Below are 8683 nucleotides of genomic sequence, written 5' to 3'. Positions count from 1 at the left end.
GTCCTATACTACCTGACATTTTTTATTCCTTTGTTTATTCTTTTATATTTGCTTTTATCCTCCTATATCCCTTAAGGGTTGGGTATCACCTATAGTGATTTTTGAAAATAAATCTTAAAACTTTGGCACATCAAAGGATACTAATCAAGAAAGCAAAAGGACAACCCAAAGAATAGGAAGAGATATTTACCAGTCATATTTCTGATACGTTCTACTATCTGGCATACATAAAGAACTCTTAAAATTCAATAGTAAAAAGACAACACAAATAAAAATGGGCAAAAAGTTTGAATGGACATTCCTCCAAAGAGGATATACAAATGGCCAACAAGTACTTAAAAATATGTTCAACATCGTTAGTTATTAGGAAATGCAATTTGGACACCTGGGTGGCTCGTCAGTTAAGCAACTGCCTTTAGCTCAAGTCATGATTCCAGGGTCCTGGGATCAAGTCCCACATTGAGCTACTTGTTCAGCATGGAGACTGCTTTTCCCTCTGCCTGCCATGCCCTCTGCTTGTGTTCTCTCCCTCTCTCTCAAATAAATAAAATCTTAAAAAAAAAAATGCAATTCAAAATGATGAGATACCACTTCACATCCACTAGGCTGACTTTAATCAAAAAGGTGGACAATAACAAGTGTCGTCAAGGATGTGGAGAAATTGGAGTGTGGCTCACTGGGTGGTTTAGTTAGTTAAGCATCTGACTCTTGATTTCAGCTCAGGTCTTGAGTGCATGGGCTGTGGGATCAAGCCCCTCCTTGGGCTGGAAAATGGTCAGCTTCAAGGTGCTCCAATTCCACAAGATATAAACAAGTTGGTTGTCCAGAAGCACAGGCTTCCCTTGAGATCTGAAGGCAATTTCTCTTACGGTTGCAAATACAGTGGGTCCCAGGGGCTGAGAGGTCACTGTCCTGACAACACCCCTACAATAGTGGGGTTTCTGAGGCTCCTTTCGAAACAGCATCCTCAAAGCACTCCATTGGCATCACTCCAAAATGTAATTCAGTCAACTCACCACCAAGGGTGGGGGTCAGTTCTGGGCAAAGTCCAAACTGTCATGAGCAGGTGTGATGCTAAAGAAATTCGCTCATGGGGGTGCCTGGGTGGCTCAGTGGGTTAAAGCCTCTGACTTTGGCTTAGGTCATGATCCCAGGGTCTTAGGATTGAGCCCCGCATCGGGCTCTCTGCTCAGCAGGGAACCTGCTTCCTCCTCCCCCTCTCTCTCTCTCTGCCTCATTCTCTGCCTACTTGTGATCTCTGTCTTAAAAAAAAAAAAAAAAAGGAAAGAAAGAAAGAAAGAAAGAAACTAGCTCACGTACAGATGCAGACACAGACATTCCTTCTCAAAGTCCATCATGGCACATAGCTGACGGTGCGTGTGACAGTCACCGCTGGAGGCAGTATTGTCTTACTCATGGAGGAGGGGCGGTGTTTGCTTGGAGGAGACGTTTCTATTGTGTTTCTTTTTCTTCTTTTTTTAAAGATTTATTTATTTATTTGACAGACAGAGATATCACAAGTAGGCAGAGAGGCAGGCAGAGAAAGGGGGGAAGCAGGCTCCCCGCTGAGCAGAGAACCCGATGCGGGGCTCAATCCCAGGACCCTGAGACCATGACCTGAGCTGAAGGCAGAGGCTTAACCCCCTGAGCCACCCAGGCGCCCTTCTATTGTGTTTCTTAGGAAGGAAGAGTTCATAGTTTATGACGTTGTGTCTTGTATCTGAAGGAATGCCTCTCACTGTTGTCCCCTGAAGAACTGTAGGCTGTGTTCAGCACACAGTCTGAAGCCATGAAAACCCTGGGTCCACAAGACCAGCAGACCCCAGCATGAACCTTCGCCCCACAACTTTGAAGCTTGGCAAAGTGACATCGCCACTTTGAACCCCAGTCTCCTCCCCTGTAGAATGTGGCCTGGGAGCAAAAATTCTTGCTCTGCAGGTGGACTGGAAAGCCTAGAGATAGAGCTGTGGCATGTTGGTTCATCATGGGCCCAAGTAATGTTACATCTTTCTGTCCCGGAACAAGGGGAGATGGCCATGTGGGTCTGAAGGGACCCTGGGCCATGTCCCTGGCCTGGGTCCAGGACACTCTCCCTGAACCACATCCTAAACTTAGTCCCCAGCATTCTCCAGGTCCTCCCAGGCCCCCCACCAGGAACCAGCTCCTTCAGACCTGCAGGTTTCTGAGCGGCTAGGGGCTTGCCTGCCCAGACCGACAGGCCTGGGAAGGAATTTTAATTAAAGAGCATTAACATTTTTCTCCCACTTCTCTAGGATTGGCTTTGAGAGTTGGGAGGAATGTTATCTCTAATAAGAAAGTAGGGCTCCCGAATGGACAGGGCTCCCTTGCTTGGAGGGCTCCCTGTTCAATGCCAAGCTTGTACACGCATACCCAGCTAGCCCCTATAGCACACTTCCAAACAGAAGACATTAGAGCCGTTGGCTCAGGTTCCCCAAGATTTGTCTGTCCCCTTGATGTTTCCAGGAGCTAGAGCTGGAAAATCCCGGTGTCTAGGTCTGTCTGTAGGGCTGTGGCTGTGTAGCCACACACTCGTTTGACTTTTTATATTCCTGTTTATAGGTGACATGCTGACTAATACTCACGGTCCTTCCTAGAGGTCTGCACTACCCTTGCCACCCTCTTACAGATGAGGAACATGAGGCTTGCCTGCAGTCCAGGGCTCAAGCCCAGGCAGGGGGCTGGAGGTCCCTGGGCTGCCCTGGGCTCTCACACTGGTGTCAGGTCCTGGGGAGGGGGTGTGGGTGGCGCACTTAACATGGACACGAGTGAGTCACAGCCTTCGAGCAGAGGAACTGGACTCAAGACCCATTTTGTCCCATCCCAGAACACAGCCCTCCGTCCCTCTCGCCTACTGGGATGGAGAGCTGCACCTCCCAGTGTGAGAGACACTATCTTATGTGACTCTTTACATTGAAGTTAAATCAATTCTAATTACTTAATTATGTTATATAGAATTAAAATTTCAGTGCTTCAGCTGTACCAGCTACATTGCCAGAGCTCTGTAGCTATATCTGCCTGCCCCATTGGATAGTGGAGATGCAAAACTTTGCCATCCTTGTAGAAAGTTCTGTTGGGTAGCGCTGGCTAGAGTATTAGGTCTTTCCACTTGCCGGAGAAGGTCAGCGGGCCCAGTGACCAAGCTACTGGGGATCAGGGGAAGGGAACACCCCTCCAGATGCCTCCATGGGTCGGACTGTTGATCCCTAGGCACATTTGGGCCTCCCCAGGTGACTACCTTCCTGCCCTGAGTCAGGCTTACCCCCCAAGCCTATGCTTGCCCTCCTGCCCCCAGAAAGGTCAGAGGTGAGCAATTAGTTCCAGCCCTCCAAGGTCAGCCGTTGCCAGTCAAACAGGTCTGGGCTGGGCCTCCTGTTTACAGAGCTCAGCGGCCTCTGTGGCCCCACGGTCAGCCGGGCCTCCACCCTACAGAGGCAGCCAGACCCCCCCCCCCATCCCATTGCCCAACTCCACCTGCCATCCGGGGCCCTCCTCCCTCTTCCTGGCCAGAGATGGGCAGCAGGTAACAAGGACAGCAGCCCTCCCCGCCCCACCCAGATAGCATCCGCATTCTCCTGTGTGATGGTTGGGCAGAGCCTCTGCTCCTGTAAAGGCCTCCACCTCCCGTGTGCACACGTGTGTGTGTGTGTGTGTGCTTGCATGTGCACCTGTGTCGGTCTCTGCTTGTGTGTATGCCTCTGTGCCTATGGACATGTGCATTCATGCATGTGCATAGATGTGAGCAGGTGCGCCTTCCCATGTGTGTATACGTGTTTGTCTGTGCCTGTACTGTCCTGGGCTGAGGGAGTGGGGGCTGAGGACCCTCCCAGTCCACTGATGGCAGGGTGAGCGTTTGCATTCCCAGTCCAGCCCAGCCAGCAAGGGCTGCTTCTGGGTCTTTAAAGTCTTCCTGGAAGAACCCCCAGCAAGTGCAAGAGAATAATCCTGAACTCAGGTCCCACTTGGCCACTTATGAAAGCTTGGTTTTCTGTCCTATAGAATGAGGACAGTCAAGGTGCCTACCGCCCAGCACTACGACTCCATATAAGGCGCTCAGCGTGGTGCCCCGCATGCGGCACGTGCTCAGTAACTCTTAGCCTTCTAAGATAATAACCACAGCAGAAGACTTGCATCGTTAAACTCCTACCATGAACCGGAGCTCTGCTGAGCACGGTATGCACCTTACCTCCTCGGACGAGCCTGGCTCTGTGAGAGGCGACACAGCATTACTCCCATCACGGCCAACAAGGAGCGGGTATCCAAGGAATTTGGAGAGGTGCCCCCCACTCGGCACCCACTTCCCTGGAAGCATAGGAGGCCAAGTGGGAAGAAAGAGCCCTGAGAGAGAAGAAAATGACAGGTGACCGCCAGGGACACAGATCGGAGGACAGGGCACTCAAATGGGAGAACCGTGGAGCTCCTACTCTGTGCAAGGCTTCCTGACCTCCCCCCAGGAGTGGAGGAAAGAATAAGATCCCTAGAGACTGGCCTGGCAAGGTCACTGCTGAATGGAGAAGACAGCAGGAGCCAGCCAGGGCTGTCAGCTGTAGGAAGAGGCATATCTCTGCAGATGGCGGAGGCTGAGATCAAGAGCACCTACCCAGCCCGCCGTGGAAGAGGGTGGAGGAGCAGGAAGACCAGGACTGGGCAGAAGGAGTGTATTTCTATGACTTGAGGGTTCCCACTGCCCTTCCTCTTTAAACAATTCCCTCCCTCTCTACCACCCAGGACCCAAATCCCACTGCTTGAGATGCATCCATCCATGCCTTAAGGGTGGGGAATTCTGTCTCAGATGGCACCTCTCTCTACGGGGTCAGAGCCACCAACCAAGGTCAAGGCCATGGGGAGAGCTGATGCATTCCGAGAGCAGAGAAATGGACCCTGAGACCGTGGCACGCAGCACAGATATGTTTTGATGAGATGTGGGAGGGGAAATGGCGGGGCCTGCCAGAGCGGGGGTACTGATCCCAGGAGTGGGACCCCAGTGAGATGGGCCATGATGCCCCGCCAGACAGTGCCTCGGGCAGACACACTGAGGACGCCAGCAGGCAGGGCTGGCGGGCCTACAGGTGAGCACAATGACTTCATTTTCAGATTATTATTATTTAAACACGGAAAAATGAAGAGAGACAAAAGAAGTTTGTTTTGGCAACTTGACTTTCAGCGTTAGGACGGTCATGGCCCAGGGTTTTCCCCCAGCATTTTGTTCCCCTGGGTCTCGGGGCGTCACCGTGTACACCTGGGGAGGGGTGCAAGGAGGGGGCAGGGGCAGGTGAGATCGGGCGCGGGGGAGGGTAAAATCACATGGCCACTTGTTTTGCCCACAAGACACCAAAAAACGAGGGTGGCTGATTTGTTAGCTGGTGGACTGAAATATTGCTTTGGGTTTTTTTTTTTTTTCTTCCTTTTGTTTGCTGTGACTCCCGGTGTAAAAACACCCCTTCGAGCCCGAGCTCTGCCATCCCTGCGTGGTGTGTCCTGAAGCAACTGGTGTCCATCTCTGAGCCTCATCTCCTAGCAATTGCACAGCGAGGGCTGGGTCCCATACCCTCAGTCTGTCACTGCAGGTCCTGGGGTCCCGCACCTCCCCAGGCTCAGCCCACCTCCATGCCCTGAGCAGGTGGTGCTCTCACCTAAGACCGTCTCTCCCACCTCCTTACCCTCAATGAACACATTTCCTAAGGCTTATCAGCAGTCCTCCCTTCCTCGGAAAGCTGGTCTGAACCCCCCCGGCCATTCTCCATCCCGATAACTATATTGCTTGGTGCCACATTCTGCAAAGAGCAGAGGGGAGGATTTGAACCCTGCACCATTCTCACCTGCTGTCGGCCCTCAGGTGAGTCACTTGCCCTCTCTTGACATCTTTCCCTTCATCTGAGGACTGGAGCAATTGTCATTGCCCTGAAGGGGCTGACCGTGGCTCTCCAGGCTGGTCTGGTACAGCCTGGTACACCATCAGTGTGTCAAGGTCTGCTCCCATGAGCATCCTTGCCCACCTGCCTGCCCTTGCCATGATGGATCCGTTCCATCTAACACTCAGGGGGATGCTCCCAAGGCAGCAACTGTGTCTCCTCATAGCCCTGGATTAGGGAGAATTCTTCTTTCATTTTTTTTTTATTAGGTTTATTCATTTTTTTAAAATAATCCCTACACCCAGTATGGGGCTTGAATTCATGACCTCGAGATCAAGAGTTGTGTGCTCTTCCAACTGAGCTAGCCAGACACCCTCAAGAGAGTTCTTGAGAAGGCCCATTCCTTCTCCAAAGGCTGCAAAGGCACTGGGGCCAGAACGTGGGTGAAGCAAGCCAAGGGCTTGCGTTTAGGGAGTCACCTACCCCAGGATCATGCAAGCACAGGGTGGGCCTCTCTTGTCCTGCTCGAGTCCCTGTCCTTCATCTGGGACCAGAACAAGGAGATACTTGTTCACTCTGGTTCTGTCCCTGGAGGAGTGGGGGTTCCCCAGGGAAATGGGAATGCACATGCCAGAGCCCTTTTTCTCCCTCTGCTCATGTATCCATGAGCTGGACTGGCAGACCTTTGAGGGCAGGCCCTGTGTAGTCTCGTTTTCTTCCAGTACTGCAGCAGAGCCTGCATACAGTAGACACTCAATAAACAGAGGCTGAGCCAATGCATGGATGAATACATGTGTAACTATTCTGGTATGCAGCTGTCCATCCATCTCCCCATCTCCCCAGAGCACATGGCAGAAGGGCCCAACCATGTGCAGACTGCTATGCTGAGAACACACAGAGAGAGGAGGCAGCCCCTCCCAGCCCTCTAGGTCCCGCGCGGTAAGTGTGAGTGTGAGTGTGTGTGTGTGTCTTGACCTCCCTCCTCCACTGCCCTGCAGAACGGTGACCCGACAGCCGGAGGCCCTGCTGTTGGTCAGCCCAGCAGATGTCAGCAGGGAATGGGCAAGATCACATCTCACACAGTGGAATCTCTCCATAAATCAGGAGTACCCCGACAGTGGGGCCTGAAAGGAGTTGGTTCTTTATCTGTCCTGAGCATCTGGGAGGAAGGCGTTCGTGTGACCGAACAGGCTTCAGTGTCCCAGGACTAGAGGTCCATGGTAGGAAATTCTGGCTGGTCCCTATGGACTGGGGAGAGCTGTGATGGCCTTATCCTGGCCTGACCGCCAGCCAGTCTTCACCCCTGGGAAAAGCCTCAGCAAAGCCATAAGGAGCCTGCCAGTGGGACAGGGGCCCACCTCGGCCTGCAGTTGGGCTGCCTGCCCACCTTTGGAATCCCCAATGTGATAAAACTGATGACTGGCACGGCCAGCGCAAAGCTGTGTGATAGTGACAAATTATAGCACCCGCTACATTAACTGAGTGCTTACTATGTGCTGGGCACTGGGCAGGGTTCCGCCTATGCCTGATCACGTTCAATCCAAGCATATTCGTAGAAGACAGGTGCTAGTCTCACCCTCGTTTTACAGATGAAGAGACTGAGGTTCAGAGTGGAACCCACCCTCTCCAAGTCTCCATTTCCTCCCATGGAAGGAGAAAATACAATCCCTTTCCAGACAGGTAGTGCAAGAATCCTGAAGGATCACAGGGCAGTTTTGAATGCACTTAGCTCAGTATCCACTGCCACAAAGCCAAAGTAAGTCAAGGGGTCATACGCAGTGAGTGTCTAATCTGAGCCAGGCAGCTGGCAGCCCTCCCTGCACCCTACAAGGTAGGTATGGCTTCCATCACTGGGTCCAGAGGAGGGAACCAAGCTCAGAGGCACTGAGTAGTGTCCTTCACACCTGCCAGGATTCAGACCTGCAGTAAATTCTGTGGCTGTGTTGCTATTTACTGTTAGAATTACAGGGAAGGGATGGAGCATGCAGCATTGGGGAAGCAGTAGATCTGAGTTCAAACCCAACCACGCCACTGACTAGTGGCAAGATTGCGAGCAAGAATGGGGGAGAGCTCTCTGAGCCTCGGTATCCTCATGTGTCAAGTGGAGCTCAGATATGCCCCCCAGGAGGGCTGTGAGGACTGAGTGAAACAATGGGGCGGGGAGCCCAGCATAGGCTCAGTAACACTGGCGCACCGAATCTGTCCACACTAAGTCCCCTGGTATGGAGCAGGAACCAATTAGGGGCTTAACTGAATGGGGTTTACAGTTTCTCATATGGCAAGAGGTCCAGAGGGGCGCAATCCAGGGTCAGCATGGTAACCCCATGCACCATTGAGATGCACTTTTCCTCTCTGCATCTTCACCATGTTGCCTTTTCCCTCCTGCTGGGAAGACAGCTGCTCCACCTCCAGGAAAGGCAGCTGCTCCAGACGGGGCAAGTGGGTGCAGGTGGAGGAATTAATGTGTGTGTGTACCAGCCAGCCAGGTCCCTTGGGTCAGGGACACAGGATTTTACCCAGATGCCCCACCAGCACACCCCTACTTACCACTTGTCAGACATAAGTCACATGATCATTCTTAGCTGCAAGGGTATCTGGGAAGGGGAGGATGCCCCAAACGGAAGCCAGGTTCTGATGGAGAGGAGGAGGGGGAATGGGCATGGGGGACCCCGCTGTCCTGACCACCCAGATACCCAGCCAGTGCAGCCCCTCTCGCCCCCTTCTGGGTGGCTCTCTCTCCTTCACTAACCCACACTCTCATCTACAGATCAGGTCCTTCTTTGGCAGGAGCCTAGTGGTCATTATGAACATCC

Source organism: Mustela putorius, unplaced genomic scaffold (genome assembly GCF_011764305.1).
Source record: "Mustela putorius furo isolate JIRA1106 unplaced genomic scaffold, ASM1176430v1.1 tig00003867_pilon_pilon_pilon, whole genome shotgun sequence".
In the NCBI taxonomy this organism is placed as follows: domain Eukaryota; kingdom Metazoa; phylum Chordata; class Mammalia; order Carnivora; family Mustelidae; genus Mustela; species Mustela putorius.
This window is presented reverse-complemented; position numbering follows the sequence as displayed.